At 36.8% G+C, this 22,884-nt stretch overlaps 1 long non-coding RNA gene across 1 annotated transcript in view; it reads left to right on the forward strand.

The window, feature by feature from the left end:
* The window catches only part of LOC309512369, a 58,539-nt gene that overhangs the window by 20,166 nt on the left and 15,489 nt on the right, over positions 1–22,884 (forward strand). Inside the window, exons 6-8 of the long non-coding RNA XR_014210967.1 lie at positions 1–68; positions 15,185–15,265; positions 17,560–17,636. The exon at positions 1–68 is cut by the window's left edge and continues 12 nt beyond it. This is a non-coding gene — a long non-coding RNA (uncharacterized lncRNA). The remainder of the gene's footprint in view (positions 69–15,184; positions 15,266–17,559; positions 17,637–22,884) is intronic.

Raw genomic sequence — 22,884 nt, forward strand, 5'->3', positions numbered from 1 at the left:
AATGAAGCTGCGTTTCCACAATAGAAACTTCACATCGCCTAACCTCATTCGGCAGCCGCTCGGAAAAGGTAGACCGTGATCTCGGTGTTTCTTTCATTCATTTAAAAATCTGCACCTTTATATCTTCTCCCACTCTCACAGTGAGGCTAAGTATGGAGAACAATGTCACCTTTCTTGTCTTCGAAGATTTGCTTCATTCTAACCTCTGCGGCCTCAGCCAATCATGCATGTCTGATATTAGAATGCTTCCGCTTTAATTATCTAATCTAGATTCTCCGTCCTTCATTATATTAGGAGGGCATTATATTCTTTGACCTTGACCAATGGAATGCATTCTGTCCATATTTCTAGGTTGAGAAGACCAGTGTTGGGGAGTTATTAACTAAAGTAACAATGCAACTAATAAAATTTGCCAGTAGCGTGGTGTTTACTGTACCTTTAGTCATTTAGCATTTAGTCACGGTGGTTCAGTGCAGCTTTGCCAGTAATAAGCTATTTTTCCCGTCGTTAAACTAGCAAAAGTGGATTCGGACACGCCCTAAGTGAACATGTGCGTTAGACCATGCGCTTAGATCGGTAAAATAGGGCCAATGGAGTTTAGTGTTTTGCCTACTTTTATTACTTGCACTCTGTAAAAAAGTATATGATCAATAAGTTATGTTTTTACATTGCTTTAACTCATCAAAATAAGTTTTAACTCAAGTAACTTCAACTCAAGTTTTTTTTTTTTTATGTCAGTTTAATGTCATTTAAGTTGAAATGACTTAAACATCCAAGTTAATTGTACTTACAAATTTAAAGGCAACAACTTTTTTTTTTACTGTACATTTTTCTGTTTACTAAGTTATGAAATTATATTTTGATGCTAATTTAAATCCTCATTGCTTTTTTTGTGCCAGATAAATTAAAGAAATTATATTATATAATTATAATAAAAAAATTATATAGGTATGCCTATATTTTTTAAATCCACCATGAAATCAAAAATGACAATTCTTGTTTTAAATGGAATATTGCAGTATTTCTTATAAGTGATTTATCTGGGCACATCATTATTATTTTTTATTTCATGTGCTTCATAATCTTTAATCAGAATCACTTCCCCCTCCCTCTTGCAGCTTCTCTTCTCTGATGACGAGGGCGGGGCAACCTGTCACTCACATGAGATCCACCAATAGCAAACCACAACCATCCAATCAATTCCCCTCGTACAAAATCAAGCCCCGCCCTACATTTATTATTGTTCCAGAAGCCGTTTCACTCGGATATACGTCACAATAGGGGAAAAAGACTATCGCAACTTCTGTTTCATGCCGACTGCCGCTTTTCTCTTGCAGTTTGTAGTGTAGAATATCTTGACTGTAGTTGCAGACAAGACGTATCACGTCCACAGCAACATGCAAACGCTATAAAGCTGTGTTTCAAATGCTGGCCAGTGTTTTTGTCACCTACGCTCTTGTATTTTGTGAATCTTCTGGATGTGTGTGAGGCCTGAAATGAGATTTATATTGCTGTGAGAGTTCCAACTAGGTATGACAAACAATATCAGCACGCTACAACTTTATTGCAGCTCACCTACGCTTTATTGCGTCTTGGAAATGCGGCCCCTAGTGTATACATGACAGCCAGAGTTAGGGATGTTTACAACTTTTTGTTTCGGGGACAGAAATAAAAAAAAAAAGCGCAAATAAATAAATAAATGAATGAATACATAATGTATAATTTTGTCACCTGTAGCCCCGGGACAAAACTGGGAGGATTTCGATGAAATTGGAGTGTCAGGCAAATCCACTCTACTGGAATGACACCCCCCGCAGCTACTGTCCCATAATGCAACCTGTTTGCCTCATAGGGGTGGTATTACCTATTCATCGGAGCAGCCGGGCTACTCGCTATGCAAATCGAATGCTAAAACACCCAGTCGGTCTCGGCGGCTCCCGGAACTTTTTATTTGCGCCGGCTCGACCTCCGAGGCTCCCTTTGAATTCCAAATCGTGGCGGCGTATTCCCCTCTGTTTAATGGCGCATACATTTCCCCACTCTGATGAATCAGCTCGGATGCTTTGTTTAAGCGTTTGAGCGCTGACATTAATAACAATAAGATTGTGCTAAACTTCTCATTTTAGAAACGCCCCTGTCCTACTTTGCCCTTAATCTTGTCCTCTGGAATAGCGATCCCAGGGCTCCTGCCAGTGTTTACTTTCGGCGAATCCCGGTTTGTAAAGAGCGAGACTCAAGTATGCATTAATGTGAAAGGCTTCAAACACTTGGCAGAAATCTGAATCATTTTGATATCACCCTGGGAGAAAATTTGACGCTGTCACACCAGTCCAATTTAAGCGGGGGATTTGCAGCATGAAATGCCTTCCATTGCGGAGATTGCTACTTGACGGAGAGAGACATTCTCGCTGCCATTTACTCAGGGAGTCTTTTTAAGGATGAGTTAATTTTTCCCACTGAGATCAATGCTGATGCAGAGAGAGAGAGGTGAAACTTAGCTGATGTTCGCCTAACCGCGCCGATTTCACACGGCTTTTTTTTTTTTTTTTTTTGTGGTGTTCCACGGTTTGTGTGGGAAACAAGTTATGAGAGGTCATTCTATATGGGGAGATGTATTATTTATGCTGTAGGTTAAAACACTCCGCTCTGTTGGCCGGCGATAGATATTCTGTTTGTAGTTCACATGGTTCAAAGAGCTGGAACGACCCAAAGCACTTTATTCAAGAGTTTTCGGTCCTGTCTTACCGTATCCTCGAAGCACCTTGTCTATACGAGCCTGCAAAACTTTTCCAAGACACATGCTTTCACAGATACTACAATGCACATCTATTATTAACAGCAGCTCAGAGTTATGAGACGTGACAAACCGGTAGATATCCAATATATGCAATTGTAATGGAGTGTTAATACAGATCCAGGTATTATGTATGATACTGTACATATTTTTGTGTATTTCATTTGTAAATTCTCTCTGGGGTTGCATGATGTATAAGTACCATATAGGATATTACTTAGATTTTTTTTTATCAGTAAAGTGCATATTGGACATACTCAACCTTAAAAAAAAAATATTTTTTTGTAAAGAAATTCATACCTTTATTCAGGAAGGATGCATTAAATTGATCAAAAGTGACAGTAAAGATAATGTTACAAAAGATTTATATTTCAAAAAGATTCTGTTCTTTTGAACTTTCAACAAAGAATCCTGAAAATATTGCGGTTTCTACAAACAAAACAATATTAAGCAGCACAACTGTTTTCAACATTGAAGTTGCTTGAGCAACACATCTAGAATGATTTTCTGAAGGATCATGTGACACTGAATGACTGGAGTAATGATGCTGAAAATTTAGTTTTGCCATAAATTACATTTCCAAACAGAAAACAGTTATTTTAAACTATAATAATATTTCACAATATTACTGTTATTACTGTATTTTTTTGATTAAATAAATAAGCCTTGGGGGCACACACACAAATCAGCCCAAAACCTTTGAACAGTATAGTGTATATCAGCTGATACTATTTAATTGTGTGCCCTATTTTCAATCTATTTTTACATTTAGATTACCTTTGCATGATCATTACACTAATAATTTAATAACACTGATAAATGTGTTTGCTTTATTGTTAATTGTAAAGTTTCTGCTATAGCAATCTTGTAGCATATAAAACCATTAATTTTATTTCTAGATTATTTTATTTGAAATATATTTTGAGATTTATATAGTAGCCTATACAATTTTAATATTGGTCATTTAACAGTTATCAGGGCATGTTATTGACTTATCGACATTTTAATATTAGTGCATCCCTTACGTTCACTTACTTTGTTGTTGCTCTTTGTTTCAGATTAACCCGTGATTAGAAGTCGATATGACATCTAAACGTTATTTCTTTGTAACATGAGGAAGCTTAAAGGAACACTCCACCGTTTTTTGAAATAGGGCTTATTCACCTTCTTTCCCACATTTAGATAGGTGGGCAAATGCATTTTTGTCTCAGTGCATGCATTGTTTTAGTTTGAAAGGGTCGGCGTGAGCTTAGCTTAGCATAATGAATGGAATCCTTTGTTGCCAGCTAGCATGTCCTGAATAAAAGTGATATAAAAAATAAAAAAAAACCCTACCTAATTACTTCTTGTGGCCTGCGTATTCACAACAAGTACAAATAGCGATGCAGATTAACACTAGGCGATTTCCTAGGCAGATATTGACTTATATATTAAGGACTATATTAGGGGGAAGCACAGGCGAAGCACTGCTACTTGGGCGTGATATCTCTGCGCCCAAGTAGCAGTGCTTCGCCTGTGCTTCCCCCTAATATAGTCCCAAGTCAATATCTGCCTAGGAAATCGCCTAGTGTTAATCTGCATCGCTATTTGTATTTGTTGTGAATACGCAGGCCACAAGAAGTAATTAGGTGTTTTGTTTTGTTTTTTATATCACTTTTACTCAGGACATGCTAGCTGGCAACAAAGGATTCCATTCATTATGCTAAGCTAAGCTAGCGCCAACCCTGTCAAACTAAAACAATGCATGCACTGAGACAAAAATGCATTTGCCCACCTATCTAAATGTAGGAAAGAATGTGAATAAGCCCTATTTAAAAAAACGGTGGAGTGTTCCTTTAAAGGGATAGTTCACCCAAAAAAAGAAAATTCGGTCATCATTTACTCAAGTTGTTCCAAACCTGTATGAATTTCTTTCTTCTGCCGAACACAAAACAGAAGATATTTTGAAGAATATGGGTAATCAAACAGTTGTGTTGAACCACTGACTTCCATAGAATGAAAAATAAATAATAAAAATACTATGGAAGTCAACAGGGCAACGAAATTTGGTTACTGACATTCTTTAAAATATCTTCTTTTGTGTTCAGCAGAAGAAAGAGATTCATACAGGTTTTGGTGGATAAATGATGACAGAATTTTCTTTTTTTTGGTGAACTATCCCTTTAAGAACTCAAGCAAACTTTTCCCCCCCTGTCTGTTATGAAAGTGATTCAGCAAGGTGGAGATAATAGGAAGGGATTTACTGAATAATAAAGTTCGGTGTCTGATTGCGTTTCAGCGTGTTGTCGTCGGGACGCGAGACAGTTTCCGTGTAGCTGCTCCGGCTCCTGTCGTGGGCCGCTGCTAAAATGGATTAACATGTCAGCTGGACAGCACAGAGTCGGTGTGCTTTTAAATCCCCCGTCCGCCTCTCAGAGCAGCGCTGAGATACAAGTCTAGCCTCATAAAAGTAGGATTCACTCCAATCTCATTTCTAAGCTTTTCTTCTGCGGTTCACTGCATGTGTGCCATTGCTCACACACTGATATTAAAAGGTGGAGTAACGAGTTTAACACCTAAAGAAATGACTATTTGTTCATTTTCTAAGTAGTTCCAGTTTCCAATTTCCAGGCCAATGCAATGCAATTTCTAATGTGTTTTGAATGGTGGTGTATTTCACTGGTAAGTCACTGGTTCTATCCACACCACTAGGTGTCATTGGCCAGACAAACCTAAATGTGCCTCGACGAATCTTTCTCGGTTTGCCGGAGCATTTGGTGCTGTGGTCTGTCTTTGGATCTGCACTTTTCCTCTTTTTCAGCTTCTTCCAAGGGTATCTGTCAGAGATACACAGCGTTTCAACAGGAAATCCATAAGAGAAATCTTCCCGTCTTGCACTCTTTCTCCTTTGTGTCAGTGAGGAATTCTGGGTATTTCTTCAGTCAGGGTGACTCACGGATGGTATTAAGGGCTCTTCTCAAAATAAGTCGACTCTCAACCTCAAAAATGTCATTTATAAATATCACCTCATTATGTGCAGCATCGGGAGCCCCTTGAGAGTCTTGTAGTTTCTGCAGCGGAGGTATGTAAAATCTAAAATCACTATTAGTATTGCGAGTACTTATATTAGGGTTAGTGATTTGAACAACCCCCGGTTTCACAGACAATGTTTAAGTCTAGTCCTAGATTAAAATGCATGTTTTAACTGAAAGCAACTTGCACCGATATATCTTAATATGTCAGTGCCATTGTTTTGTCTCAAGATTTACACCAGTAATGTTTTTTTTCTTTTTTTTCGGCAAAGCTACTTTTTATAAAAGCTACTTAAATGTCCTAATTGAACTGAGGCCTAATACTGGCTTAATCTAAACCCTGTCTGTGAAACCAGGCCTAAGTATTAAACTTTGATCATTTGAACTTATCCTCCAACTTTTTATGCTTTGCAATATTTGCCTTATTGAGAAGTTAATCATTTCTTTTCCTTTTTACATGGTAGATGTGACTTACATTGAACCAAGGTCTCAAACCATATCTAAAGAGGTTGGAGTGTATTATTCTGACTTAGACCAGTGAGTAACCCCCATAGCAACCAGCCAGAGCACCCTAGCAACTGCATAGCAACGCCCTAGCAACCATTCAAAACATTTTGCGGGTCTTTTGCACTCTTTTTATTCCTGAAAATGTGAAAATCTAGTTTCTTTCGTGTGTTAAATGTTCAAGTATTTCTTGAGCCGCTATCATTTTTCATCCTGCTGGCTTTTCCTTCATTGTCTCTTCCTTTACTCTTACTATGATGTCTAGCAGCCGCAGGGACTTTGAAATCTGTGGTACAGCTGTGCTTTAATTAGAAACCTCATCATTTATTAGTCAAAGAGAAGCACTGTGGAATTTTCTGACATTTGTTAAAGCCAACCTAGATTGCTATCGATGTTTCTAGTTTTAATTATATATGCTGCTCTTTCTAGTTTCGATTAGCCTACTTTACCTATCTTGAAACAAACCCTTGAAAGACGTGCTATAGCGTTGCAGGTGTCTCTCATTGCTCATCTTGCATTATTATAAAATGCCTTGTGGTGTGCAGCAAATGCATTAAAATACCCATTAACAATGTTTTATTTACAAGGCAAACAGTGGCATGTATTTCAGCAGAAGTGCATGCTGGATAATGCTGAATGAGGTTGACATGTAGCGGTCATGACCTGATGACTAATTCACATTACAGCACATGAGCCTGAGCCCGACCCAAACGGGTATCAATCCTGCCCCTTAATTATTTCAATTAAGCCATGGTTTGTTAACCAACCCACCCTGCACTTATAGACTTTAGAGACAGAGGCCAGAAACATTTACCCTCTGCAAATGCACAAATGCAGAAGCCAAACATGCTGTGCTATTGTACATATTAAAAGGCATTTTTGCATTACTTTAGAGTTAAAACCTCAGTAATGATATTTACAGTACACTGTAAAAAATGATTTTTTTGGTGAAGTAAATACTACTGAAAAAAAACAATGTAATTTACATGAAAAAGTTAGTTCAGGCAAGAATAAAAAAAACGAAGTAAATTCCATATCAGTACTTAATTCAAGCGAGTAGAAATGAAAGCGTAAATATCAACTCAATACAATTAAGTAAATATTACTCAACTTTTCTGATACTGGGGTTCCCATCATGCACTGGACCTTGAATAATTAATGAGGTTCATTTTTCACTGGTTTCCAGCTGTATTTACACTGTTTCATCATTGCTTTTGTTGTCAGGATTAGTAACTTGCCATTTTGTGACATTTCGAGTAAATTTTCTGCTCAAAATGACACATTCAAACACAAAAACGATCCATCAAATGTTACCGTCATTGTGTATTGTCTACCAAGTATTGAGGTCTTTGCATTCACATGATGCTCAACATCTGATATGATGTAGTATAAATTACTTAGATAATCTAAGTAAAACACATACTATAAATGACTTGTATAATTCAAAATTATTGTTTGAGTGAAATGTAATGCAAAGGAAATTTCAACTAAATCGATAATAATCAACCTTTTACTAGCCAAGTTAAAATGACTTATTTTCTTTGTTACTTTCACTTAACTAGGTTAAGTAAAGTTTACTTAATTCCATATTCCATATAGTACATTTAACTTAAAGATTTCTAATTAAAGCTACTGATAAATATGTTTAGGTTTTTACTTGGCAAATCTTTGTAAATTTACTAGCATTTTCTGAGTGGAAAAAGTTGCCTAGCTTTTTTCAAGTAAATCCTACTCCAAATTTTTTTCAGTGTATATAAAAAGTTGTTTATATAAGTTCATCCAACTTTATCCACGTAAACACAATATACACATATTTGGGCGATATAAACTATATAACAAATCTCAACTGCTTGATTGCTTATATCATTACAAAATGTAAAGTGGGGAAAATCATATTATCATATCTGCTAAATGTGACTATAAGGCATGAAGATATTAAGATATTATAAACATTAACATCATGATTTTCTGTACAGCTGCTTTGAAAAATGTATATCATTCATAAATTTGACTTGATTTGAATTATATCATTTTTGTTATTTTATCCCTTTTTATAATTTTTTTTTAATTCATGTGCAATAATTTTTTTTGACGATTTTATGATTTTACAAAACTGTTTTAATATGACCTTCACATAATAATAATAATAATTATTATTATATATTCATATATATTTTTAAGTTATTAACTATTGAGGCATAAAAGTGCGCATAGTTTAAGAAAAAATCCACTTGATTTGCATTATGAATTGCAGTTTGGCCCGTTTCTTATAATACATATATAGCCTAAGTTCAACCTCGTGTAGAAAACAATTTCGTTTACATTCTTGCTCACAGTAAGTTTTGGCCTTTAGACGTCATTCTTGGCCTTTCAGTTTTTAGATATGATGGTGGTAATTTGCTGTAAAATTACCCTTGATGGCTTAATGTATTGTATGATAGTCTTGAATGAATTAGAGAAGGTGCAAAGACTGCAGCACGTATGTGATATTATGGGATATATATTGTATGACTTGTAACCTGCAGACCAACCACTGTTGTACGTTGTATATGGTTGACCTACAGACCTCCACGCTTCTGCAGATTAGCAGCATTTGGAGAACATGAGATTTTTGCCCCTCTGGGAAATAGGATTCATGTAGACACAGCAGACCTGAAAGCCTGTTGTTGTTTGATGAATGAGTTACCCAGCAAAATAACCACTCCAGCAGCTCAAATTAATGAGAAATATGTTCCACTACTAGCACAGAGTTGAGCTGGAGACAGGCTTCTTTAGCAGCATTAAACACGCTCGGCGCACAACTATAATATATGTAATATGAATCTCTCAGTGCCTTGTCTAAATGTGATATTGCATCATTGTGATGAGACTGCATTTAGTGACCAGAATAGATTAAATTAGTGCTTACAAACAAATCTCAGCGGCGACACTTCTGGATGCTTCAGGCTGTCTTAGATTAGGGCTTTATTCAAATTGAGCTCTAAATGACTGAAAAATGACTTGGGGAACATGGGTTGAAAATAAGAGTCAAAGTTTTGTTGGTTAGCCCCTGCTGGTAGATGCGGGAACTACATCGAATCATTATAGGCCATTTAAAAGTAGTTTAATTATTCTGATTAACTTTTTTTTTTTTGAAGCAACATATACCGTTCAAAAGTTTGGTGTCGGTGAGATTTTTAAAAAATATTTTTGAAAAGCTGAATTTATTTATATATCAAAAATACAATAAAAATAATTTTGTGAAATATTATTACCATTACTGTTTTCTATTTGAATATGTATTAAAATATAATTTATTCCTGTGATCAAAGCTGAATTTTCAGCATCATTACTCCAGTCTTCAGTGTCACATGATCCTTCAGAAATCATTCTAATAATATGCTGATTTGCTGCTCAAACAATTTTTTCTTCTTATCATCAATGTTGAAAGAGTTTTTTTTTTTTATGATAATTATTTTCAAGATTCTTTGATGAATAGAAAGTTCAAAAGAACAGCATTTATTTGAAATAGAACTGTTGCATAACATTATAAATGTCTTTACTGTCATTTTGATCAATTTAATGCATTATTGCTGAATAAAAGTATTAATTTCTTTCAAAAAATCTCACTGACGACAAATTTTTTGAACGGTAGTGTATAAATCGCAGATATTTCCTCATATAGTAAATATTTTGTCTTTTTTTTCAAAGAATCCTAAAAGGCATGAAATAGTCATTTGTTCTACACAAATTGTGATTCTTTTAAATACCAAGAATTCACGAGCACATGAACATATGTGCATGTTTTTTTTGTCATTAGTGGTAGTGACGGTTGAAGCGGAGGCTATACTAATAAAATAAAATTTTGCATTTCACAAAATTCGACTTGTAGACCTACAATAAACTTGTCAGTATAAACTTACACCATATTTCCTCTCTTTGAACCATAGGTTAACTTTGAAATGAACAAATATTATCACTTTACATAACGCTTAACAGATCATTAGACTGCAGAGCTGCTCAAGAGTCATTACTATAATTTGTCCTATTTATAGTTTGTTTGATGCCGAGTCTTTGTGGGGTTCTGTAGCAGACAAAAAACAAAAACAAAAAAAATTCGATGTAAGTACACTAGCTTTTTTCCCGAGAAATATTTCATTACAGTAAAAAGACTATTGAAAAAATGTGTGGCAAACCCCAGGCATGCAGAGAGCGAGATGACACACATCATAACAATTACGCCCAAGAGCAAAGAGAGGGGAAGCATCTTCTCTGTTAAAGCTTCAGCACAGAGCGCACTGCTGGAGGGAACATCTCTGCTCGGTCAGTAACACAGAGGCTATAAGGAGACACAAAAAGTAAATAATTGCAAGCTCAGGTAACCCCATTCATTCTGAAAGCAGGTGAAATAGGACGGTTGCCATGAGACAACATTATGGTTTGTTTCAGCTTGAGGTATCGCCATCCTTTACAAAAATGGTACAAGAACATGGCCATAGTCCCCATGTTAGTTTTTTATAACAGTCACCACATATTTAAAAAGCCATCAGGAATTAAAATTTGGTGAGTATTATATATAAAAAATCCTTGATTTTTGCATATTCTGAAGAAAATGTGATGCTAGGGTATTGTGGGTGGTTGCCAAGGTGTTGCTATGCGGACACTAAGGTATTTTGACTGGTCTTTAACATGTTGCTTTATCATTGGTGTGGTGTTTGGGGTGGTTGCTAGGTCATTAGGTTGCTTACTGGTCCAATTTTAAAAAGTGTTTTCTAGGGTATTCTGAGTGGTTGTTAGGGTGTTGCTAAGGTGTTTTGAGTGGCCTTAAGCATGTTGCTATGTCAGTGGTGTGTTGCTGTGGGTGATTGCTAGCAGATAAGTTTGCTTACTGGTCAATTTTTTTTTCAATAGCACTCACACTTTGTGGGTTCTAGAGTATTCTGAGTGGTTGCTAGGGTGTTGCTAAGGTGTTTTGAGTGGCCTTAAGCATGTTGCTATATCATGGTATGTTGTTCTGGGTGGTTGCTAGGAGATAAGTTTGCTTACTGGTCCGATTTTAAATAGCACTCACACTTTGTGGGGTCTAGGGTATTCTGAGTGGTTGCTAGGCTGTTGCTAAGGTGTTTTGAGTGGCCTTAAGCATCTTGCTATATCATGGTATGTTGTTCTGGGTGGTTGCTAGGTTGTTGGGTTGCTTACAGGTCCAATTTTAAATAGTACTTAAACTTTGTGGTTACTAGGGTATTCTGAGTGGTTGGTAGGGTGTTGCTATGCAGTTGCTAAGTGGCGTTTAAGCTTGTTGCTATATCATTGGTAGAGTTTTTTTGGGGTGGTTGCTATGTGATAAGTGTGCTTACTGGTCAAATTTCAAATATTACTCAAACTTTGTGATTTCTAGGCTATTGTGAGTGATTTCAAGGGTCAAATGACCTCATATTGGTTACTAGATATGACTTGGGCATCTATGAGACTTTGTGTTTTATCATCTTCCTTGCAAAAATGAATATATTTGCAGTTAGGGGTTTTCGCAAATAACTAACTGTAAACAGTTCTGTAGCACTCATCGCCCAGCAGGAGACTTCAGATAATTATCACATTGCTTACGCCGTGACCACAGTTAATCCCGCTTTCTCCTGCATCTCCTCCATTTCTCTTTCCATGACGTCAAAGAGCCTGTAGGGAACTTTAAAATATGCGGCGCAGCTAAGCCTTAATTAGAAAACCTCATAATTGAATCGTCAAAGAGAAGTTATTGTGCCTGGTTTAACTTCTGTGCAGAGATGCTCCGTCTTGTTTGCGTTGCTAAAGCAGGAGATAATAAGATCTTTTGGAATAGCTGCGAGCATCGAAGACTGGCTGGGTTCAACTGGACGGGCAAAATGACAGTGCGTATAGAGCCCAACCTCTGCGCTCCTAACTCGCCGCTAAATGAGGGACTTGATCTTCTCAGACAAGGAAATGACCGCGGCTCAGCTGGCGGTTCTCAAAAACTGCTTATAGAAGGCAACCGGGCACAAATCGTCCGAGAAATGTTTTCTGAATTTTAATGAGGTGGCATAGGCTATCTTGGCTCGGGGCTCATGCGAATCCCGTGTTCTCTATCTGTGCTTTGCAGTTGTGTGGTAGATGATGGTGCGCTGCGTTGGATTGTCAGACTCTTTAATGTTGAATCCTTATCCAGTTGACTGTGGGCCATCTCTGGGATTTGATTTCTTCGGGGGCTTTGATGCAGTTTTTATTGCTAGTATAGAATACCTCCCTCTAGCCTACAAAGAGCCATAGAGCTTCGTAATGAAGATGTTAGCGTCTGAATTTTGCAGAAATTTGCATGGAAACACGCCGAGATCAATGCAGCGTTGCCCGCAGCACATTGAAATTCAACTGCTGAGTTTGCCTGCGTTAAACTTCCTGGAAATATCTCTGAGGGATGGAGGCTTCCGCTTAAAACTAACAAACATCACACAACTGTCTAAACTCATTCATATACGCTTTTAGATATGTTCGGAATAACATTCTTACACACTACTCTCACTAATTTATGCATATAGTGTTTAGGCTATACTGTGGCTATCTGCAAGACCCACATTAACATGTATGTGTGTATATAAATATTTATAATGCATTTATAAATGCATTTTATTTCAAAACCCTCTAGGACACCATACAAACTTATGAACAATCATAAAAATACAAGACGGACAATACATAATAAGTGTAAGGTTTAGAAGTGGAGTTCATATTTCATATTTGAAAGTTGTAATGCTCAGAATTTAATATAATTTATATTTGAGTTAATTTACTAGACATGTATTTACAATGTTTAGTCAGTTAATCATTTACATATTTATGTTACACAATTATTTACATATTTACGTGTTTACATATTTAACACAATCTGATTCCCTCACGTTTACCTCAGTCTAAGTTCTTGCTTCTGATTGGTTAGTTCGGTCACGTGGAAGGTCCGAACAATAAAGTGTTGTTGTTGTGAGTCATCCGTCACCATCTTGCGTTACATAAGGATTAAAATTAATCAGCAAAAACCAATGAAAATGTTTATATGTATACCTTGCTTTTATATTTTTCGTTTTATAGTTGTTTTCCCCTAAAATTCCATCCATCCATCCATCCATCCATCCATCCATCCATCCATCCATCCATCCATCCATCCATCCATCCATCCATCCATCCATCCATCCACCCATCCATCCCTCCATCCATCCACCCATCCACCCACCCATCCACCCACCCATCCACCCATACACCCATCCATCCATCCATCCATCCACCCACCCACCCATCCATCCACCCATCCACCCATCCTTCCATCCACCCATCCATCCCTCCATCCATCCACCCATCCACCCACCCATCCATCCATCCACCCATCCACCCATCCACCCACCCATCCACCCACCCATCCACCCATACACCCATCCATCCATCCATCCATCCACCCACCCACCCATCCATCCACCCATCCACCCATCCTTCCATCCACCCATCCATCCCTCCATCCATCCACCCATCCACCCACCCATCCATCCATCCACCCATCCACCCATCCACCCATCCACCCATCCATCAATCCATCAATCCATCCATCCAAACTTTAAATTTCGAGCATTTAAGTTTATATGCAACTTAGTATTTATAAAAATGTAGATTAAAAACAGCCAAAAAGCCGTAGAAAGTCCGCGCCAAATACTGAAAAAAGTATCTTTTTGCATTTGGCCTCTAAATAAAGTATTTTTTTGTAAGATATCTTCAACTGTTACGTGTTCGAGCTCCTCTCCTTGTTGAACTTAAACATGTAGATGTTAATGTACATTACTGTATGTATGAAATAACTACTAACACTACAGGCTGCAACTTTTACTTGAAAATCCCATGTGTGAACTGTTGGGCATGTTGCATTTTTCCATTAAATTACTTAAGGATGAACTTGTGTTTTCAGAGCTGTGAGCAGTTGTAGGATATTATGCACTCCGCTCATAAACTCATTTTTGGGTAAATGGTTTACTCTTTAAAGGTCAGAATTGCTGCGTGTCATTGGGTTCTTTTGGAACTATTGAAGAATGTACTGAATGCAAGCAAACAACCTTTACAAACTTCATTAATATATTCTCCATCGGCCACAAGTTTTCAGGGAAGCATTGAAGGGGAACAAAATGACATTTTTTTGTGACTAATTGTTATGACATGTCTCCCCAAAATGTCATAGTGTTTTTTTCTTTCTGTACTTTTAATGGTGATTCTCATTACTTTAATTCAAAGATTATGCAACTAATTCTTTCCATGGTGTATAATTACTTTTCATGTATATAATATAAAATATATGTTGTAAATATGCTTAATTATTATTAAAATAATGTCACAATGCAAACACTCATATAAGTCTAAAAATAGTCTTAATTTTCTTTAAGCAAAAAATATGAATTGGGGGTGAAATATGACTTAGACATGTTCTTGACAGGTTTTGTGAGGTTCATCCTCGTTCTAACCAATTAATTTCATTTTTTTGACTAGTGGGAGTCAAAATCAGTGAGCCACTTTGCTTAAAAATTCATCATTCTCCCTGAAGCATCCTCATGTCGTTCTCATTCAAGACTCGGACAGATTGGACAGACATTTCAATTGCTGTTGAAACTGTAACTCTCTCAGCGGGGAGTGTGTTCTTCTGTGGAGGAACGCGGGTCTTGGAGAAAAGGTCGACAAAAGGCAGTGTGTGTAAGAGAAACGACGCCTGCGGACTCTAAATGTCGCTTTGTGTGTGCTTCATTGTTCCATTGAGCAGCATTGTAATAAATCAATGTCGAATGCGGCCTCCTGAGCGCTCCATATTATGGAAGATGTCTGACATAGTGTGTGTGTGTGTGTGTGACTTACTGTACAGGGGGAAAAAAACTTCTACAGGCTGGAGATTCAGGATGCTTGTGCGCTGGAATCTGCCAGGGTTTTGGACTACACAATATAGGTAACACTAGCCTTTTGACAATATTCGGTATGTCTCAATATTTATGTACTCGGAAATCATGTTTTCTCATGTTCTGGTAGAGAAAATTCATTCTAAAATTTGGGGTCAGTAAGATTTCTATTCTATTTCTAGAAAATATTCTACTTTTAGCTCAACTGTTTTCAACTTTGATAATAATCAGACATGTTTCTTGAGCAGCAAGTCAGCAGATCATAATGATTTCTGAAGGATCATGTGACACTGAAGACTGGAGTAATGATGCTGAAAATTCAGCTTTGATCACAGGAATAAATTACACTTTAAAATGTATTCAAATAGAAAAGTTATTTTTAATTTAAACAATATTTTACAATATACATTTTTACTGTATTTTTGATCAAATAAATGTAGCTTGGTGAGCATCTAAGCACATCTTTCAAAAACATTATAAAATCGTACCGACCCCAAACTTTTGAATGATAGTGTATGTATAAAACAAACAATAATTCAGCATGTTTACATTTTGATGGAGGATGTCAACTTCCCAAAATAATTAATTGTCCCAATGTAATCATTTTCATTTATATGCACCCATATAACAATCCATAACAATAAAACAAAAATTTAAATGCATAGAAATGCCTGCACAATATACAAAACTGCTGTAGACATGGTGACAGATAAATTGTTGAATCCAGAGTTCTGAATCAAATCAGTTTGAACTGATTCACAAAATGAGTTGATACAGTCACATGTATTCAATGTGTTGATGTAATTTCCAGTGAAACAGGGCGGGGCATATAAAACAGCTCCTCCCCTTTTTAAATACAGCCAATAGCGTTTAGTTTATATCACAGCTCAGCCAGAGCCGTTGAGCTCAGTAAAGCTGCAGTTTCCTCCTAATCTCTAACCGTTTCTTCTCCTGATCTCCTCCATATTGCTTTAAAACACAGTTTTCTGTCCAGAATTCAAACAGAATCCGATACGTTTTCTCGCCTGACACTAGCGTGACACCAGACTTTATTCGCCCCAATGGAAAGCATATTTACACTGCCTGAATCGTTCCCTTTCCCCTATATAGTGCACTGTGTGCCATTCACCATGTGGAAAATAGTGAATGTGTGAACAAGTGACCGATTTCAGCCGCAGCTTCAGCGTTCTAATGTAGGGGGCGGGGCTTCAGATTCTAGAGAGCATTTGATTGGACAGAAAATCTAATGAGAAGCTGAAGTGCAGAGTGATGTCATCAAAATCGTCAATCCATATTGGTGGAAGGGGAGACTGTAAGTTTTGAACGCTTATATCTTCTAAATGCAATTTGTTTTGGAGCACACTATAGCTTATATAAACATATTCATACTAAAAGCTTCATTGTTCATAGGGACTTCAACACCATTTTGGTTAAAGTAGGATTGCAAAAGTAGTCATATTGCAAGCGATATTCATGATGTTGCATCCTATCAAAGATATCATAATCAGCACAAATACATTGCGAAGCTGTTTTCTCTGTATGTTTGGCCCACAAACACAATCATTCTGGCATAATGTCTTTAGCTAAAGCTACAGGGGACTGTGAAAGCAGGTGAGCACTTTGTGCTATATTCACAACATGTTCTTTAGAAGAGAATAGGACACGCGACAGCATTCTGTACAACAGTTCTGTTCTTTTCTGTGCCAAGAGGATTTTTCTCTCATTAGCACATCAATCCACATAATCTGCAGCTCTATACTGGGGTGCTAGCGCGCTGTCAGACTCGACAATACGAGGGAATCTCTGCTTTCCTAACATAGTTTCCTATTTTGAAACAAATGGCAACAAGCTGAAGGAGGGAGACGTTGCCATTTTAAGCCGCAGCAACAGGCTTCAAACATGATCCATCCGTCAGTGCCACGCATTTGTTCACGTCTCTCTCCTGAACGCCTCTCAAACTTCTGTCAGTGTGCCGCAACTGTCAGTTACCTGTGGGGAAACGTCGAGACAAAGACGACGGGGACGAGTCAACTGGAATTCACCGGTCAATCAATCACACGTGGGAGTTTGGGAACGGCAGAGTTGATCTGGAGCGACTCGTTTAAAAAACCATTAGTGTACAGTGGTGGGTTGTCTGTCAGATGGGAGTGTAATTGATGTGAATGAGCAGGTGATTAGTGCAATGCTCATATATCATCCCATCTGGCTCCCGTCGCAGCACCCCACCAGTCAGCACGCGGGACACTGGGACATCGAGATTGTGGACTGGGTCATTAAGGTCTGCTGAGATAAGAGGACACACACACATATACACACCCTAATAGCACTTTGATTCTTTCCACAGCTGGAAACTGCAGATCTCGCTCAGAACTGGTCGGACTTATCAGAGAGCTGAATGATGACGCATCTAAAGGAGTTTAAGTAAGTAATCTAATTTAGCAGACAGAAGTTATTTAAATATATAATGATAATACTGTATATACTCTGCTTTTGCTACTTTTGAAAGAAGTTTCTTTTGCTCACCAAGGCTGCATTTATTTGATCGGAAATACATTTAAACAGTAAAAAATGTCAATTTAATACTATTACATTTTTTATTTTTCAGCCTTCGGTGTCACATCTTCAGAAATCATTCTAATATGCTGATTTTCTGCTCAAGAAACATTTCTGATTATTATCAATGTTAAAAACAGTTGTGCTGCTTAATATTTTTGTGTTAATAACCGTGATATTTTTATCAGGATTCTTTGATGAATAGAAAGTTCAAAAGAACAGCTTTTTTTTTTTTTTTGTCTTTATTGTCACTTTAGATAAGTTGAATGCATCCTTGCTGAATAAAAGTTTCAGTTTCTTAAAAAAAAAACTTACTGACCCTAAACTTTTGAATGGTAATGTATATGTTTTTTTGTTTTTTTTTATAAAGTTATATAAGTTTATTAGTTAAATTTCACATTCATGACTATGAAATTTACCAATAAGAAGCCTATTTTTTTTTCAGTTTCTCTTAAAAGAGATTGATGAATATGATGAATTGGACCAATAAGCAAATCAAATATGTGAAGTTCTGCTCTGTTTTTCAGAGTTTTGTGAAATTAGGCCTTGTATGCAAATGCTCAGCACAGGCATTGTGGATAAGGGATTCTGTGATCAGATATTTTGGATTTGTTCCCCAAAATATTGTTCAGCTCCATTTGGTCAGTAAGTCCTTCTGAACAACATCCAGTGTTGACAAAATCATGTTTTTGAGTCATTGTTTTGATTTCCTTTCTAACAAAACACTGCATTACTAATTGGCTACTTGCAATTAACATCATTTTAATCATTTATGGTCTTCAGTCACATTTTTACACATTTGTAAACTGCACTCTTTTATTGAAGTGCCTCTGTTCTTTTTTTCTTATTGTTGAATGAGGAAACCTCATATTCTGTTCCTTCAACTCTTTTACTCAGACACAAATCACCAATTTGATCAAAGATTCTTAAAGGCATATTCACCCAAAAATTACAATTCTGTCATTAATTACTCACCCTCATATCGTTCCAAACCCGTAAGAATTTTGTCCATCTTCGGAAACACAAATGAAGATCTTTTTAACTCATTCCCCACCAGTGTTTTTGAAAAAAGTTGCCAGCCACTGCCAGCATTTTTCATAATTTTTTTTATGAATATCTGAATATGCAATATATCTAAAGAAAGAACAGATCCTCTGCTTTTAAACAACATCCATTCTTTTTTTTTCTTTTTTTTATCAACACATGAATGTGGGTAAGTTTTATTAAAAAAAGCAACATTTTGAGCAAAACATTTAGAAAATTGTGTTTTTGTCAAAAACTACGTCTGGATCGTATTCAGAACGATGATCAAAACTCAGATGGAGTAGATCGAGTCCATCAACACCCCCAAAGCTTCACAGTCCTGTAGCTCGTCCTGGGTCGACATTTCATTCAGTAACATTAGGCAGTTTTGATATATATGCTATTTAATGTTGATGATCGCATTATTTTACATGTGCTTGCATATGATATCGCATGTTTCTTCTTCTTCTTCGCCTATGTTTTGATCAGGAGATTCAGTACTCTTTCAGAAGATGCGTAATCCCTACCATATAACAGTGAAAACACGGAAAGCCGGAAATTTCCATCAATGGTGGGAAAGTTAATCCATTAGCTCCTCCATTGACAGTCTACGCAACTACCACTTTCAAGCCCCAGAAGGATAAAAACATCCTAAAAGGTTGGATAAGTTATGTATCCAAAGATAAAAAAACATTAAAAGTACCTATACTATATAAAATACTTATTATAATAATTATTTAAGGTGCGTAAATGCCTGTGTATAGACATGCCAAAGTGTTTGTTAAAAATATATAAATCTACCTATCTGTCTACCTATCGAAATCTTCCTTCTTACCTAATGTTCACATTTTGAATTGTTATTCAGCCATCTTTTAAGCTGTTTCTTAAATGAAACAAAGTGGGGCTACCTCTAATTTCCGTTGGCATACTGTTCCAATTTGTGCAGCCTTTAATAGAGAGGACGTTTTATGCAAAAGTAGACTTTCTGAATTGTACTTCACAATCCCCCCCGAGTAATTGACCTAGTACTAGTCTTGCTATTTCTCTTTTTGATAAAATCCCCCAGGCGTGGTGGGGCCACTCCATTCATTGATCTAGATATAAGACAGCTACTTTTAAAAACTTTAAGATTTTCAAAACTTAGGAGGTGATACTTCTCTAGAATTGAACAAATGTGAAACGACTGTGGTTTCCTATCAAATACCTTAATTGCTCTTTTGTAGAGTTGACCAATGGGTTTTAGTGCAGTGACACCAGCAAATGACCAGACTGTGAAGCAGTATTCAATGTGAGAAAAAAAATCATACAATGGAGATAGGATTTAGGATCATCTCTGTCGTAATGAAAGACCTGATTTGTTTGTAATTTTGTAAATAAAATTTGATAGCATTGGTTACCTTTTTTATGTGTTTTGTGAAAGTGAGGTTCGAATCTAGTATAACCCCCAAGGTACTTAAACTGGGCTACCAACTTCAATTCCTCAAAACACAGATGATTTACTTCTTTTTGGTGTTTTTTCAGTCAAATTGTATAGTATTTGGCTTCACAGGTTATTTTTTTTTTGGAAACATTGTAAGAAATTGTAGTCTGCCTCGACCCAGATTCCACTCCAAAATATATTTTAGAATGAGCTCATCCCCAAAATGGCTTAATTATCATAGAGATGAAGGAAATCAAGTTATATTGTTTCTTCACCATTTGGGTTGATCACATCCTGTGCAAATGGTCATCATCAATTGTAGAATGGGAATGGGAATGGGTGTGGGACACAGAGAACCCTCTCAGACAATGGGATGTCACAACTTCATTAACATACAGACCACAGTTGTTGCAACAAGAGCAACTTCATTTACATTAAGAGTGGTAAAACTGTAACAGGATAAAAGGTTTGAGATATGGATGTTCTGGATTCATTCTGACGCCGGTGAACCCAAGGTGCTTCGTGTACCTTGCCACTGCTATGCTGTAATAAACTTCATTTTTGAGATCTTCGACGTCCACATCATTTTTTCTTTACAACATCATAACAACGGCCTTTTTTGGTATCAAGAAAATTTGATTTAACCAGTTTTGAACTTTGGTTAGTGCATTTGTAAGGTTTGTAGCTCTCGTGAACGTGTATTGGAGATTCACAGTTTGTAACTAAAGTGGAAAATCCGGGGTTTTTTGTGCAAACAAAGCGCTCGCGTCACTTCATAAAATTGAGGTTAAACCACTGGAGTCACATGGATTACTTTAATGATGTCTTTCTGGAGCTTGAAAGTGGTAGTTGCATAGGCTATCAATGGAGGGACAGAAAGCTCTCAGATTTCATTAAAAAGATCTTCATTTGTGTTCAAAAGATGAAAGAAAGTCTTACAGCTTTGGAACGACACGAGGGTGAGTAACAAATGACAGAATTTTCATTTTTGGGTGAACTAACCCTTTAAGCCACCTCATTTATTGAATCGATAGATCAAGGGGTCACGGTTAGCGTTAATGTTCCTTTAGGCTATTTGCTTATGGCACAGTTTGTCTTAAATGTTGAAAAAGCAGATGTTCGCTCACCAGTCACCAGTCTATTGTCAGTGATTTGTTTGGTCGGCTTCTCAAATGCCATCGTTGTTTAGCCTGTTAGTTAATTCAGCATTATTTTGCCTCATTAGAGGTTGAGCACTGATGTTTTGGTGTAATAGCACTGAAGCGTCTCTCTCCTCAGCACTAACATGAGAGTTTGCGAGTCGGATCATTTCTGCAGTGCCAGCACTCTCCTCCTCATTCAACAACACGAGCCACACGAAATATTATCTAGCCCTCTCTTGATTAATTAATAGCAGCAAGTATGAATAATAATTAAAATGCAATGTCCAAAGGGTCATTACAAACCCAAGGATGGGCTTTAATTTACTGTGCAAACAACGTGAATTGCAAATGGCCTCTGATATAGCGAAGTGTATGCGTGGTGTATAAAGTTATGTTTACTAATTACAAGCTGGATGCTTTTAGGATTCATGTCTGCTGAGACTCGGATGACTTTAAAAAAAATATGTTTCTGGTTTTATTGTGAATAATTCAGTGCTCATTATTCTAAAGAAAAATGTTTGTCTTCATAATTATTTGATTTATAAATGTGCATAAAAGGAAAGGCGATTAGATCAGTTAGGAAAAAGTAGTCGTGAAAACTAATCTATCACCTCGGGCCAGTTGTTCAAAAAGTTTAATCTGGATCAGAATGATCTGGATTTGGAAATCCCATGTTTTGCTATCCAGGATCAGGTAATCCATCTTACTTTTGTGCCGGTTTTTCAAAGCAAAATTGGATTGGATCACCCTGATCTGGATGTAAACTTTTTCCGATTACCAAATCTGGATTACTGGTGCTGTACGGAACCCCCAAAGGGACATGGTCATGTAAAAAATATGAGATGGGAAGAAAAAAAATATTTCAATGCTTTTGCGTTCTCTCAGAAAAGTTTTGTGTAGCGTTCACCAAAAAAACTTTGAGTTCGCTTGCAAAGATATTTTGACTGGTTCATCTCTTATGATTGTGCCAATGTAGTTTAGAAACAGTGATAAACACTTTGAATTAAATATAATATTTTTGGTTGATTTTTACAGCTGTTTGAGGATTATTTAATGGCGCCAAAATCTCTTTTTTTACTTTACAGTAGGCTACCGAAAGGCTTAATATGTAGCTTAATGTCTACTTCTAATACTTTAACAGTTAAGCCAATCAAAAGCAAAATACAAATATGAGTGTGTGTGTATATTACATGATACAAATGTTGTATTTTTGACCAATTTTAAAGTTTTACTACATTTTCTTCCTGGAATCCACCTTGAAATCCTACTCCCTGTTGGGATCAGGATAATCCTGTTTTTTTGGATCAAAGTTATCCAAATCCTACAGACAAGTTTTGAACAACACAAACTGAAGGTTTGATCCAGATTAAAACTAGGATTGGATTCCGTGATCTAATATGATTTCAGATTCCCTCTTTCCCTTTTGAACAACCCATTTTCAAGATTTGATCCAATCCGATAACCAAAATCCGATCAGCTTACCTTTGAACAACTGGCCCCTCGGGATCAACTTTTATTTTTGCGTCACTCC

The sequence above is a fragment of the Leuciscus leuciscus genome, assembly GCF_965113295.1.
Source record: "Leuciscus leuciscus genome assembly, chromosome: 13".
NCBI classification, from domain to species: domain Eukaryota; kingdom Metazoa; phylum Chordata; class Actinopteri; order Cypriniformes; family Leuciscidae; genus Leuciscus; species Leuciscus leuciscus.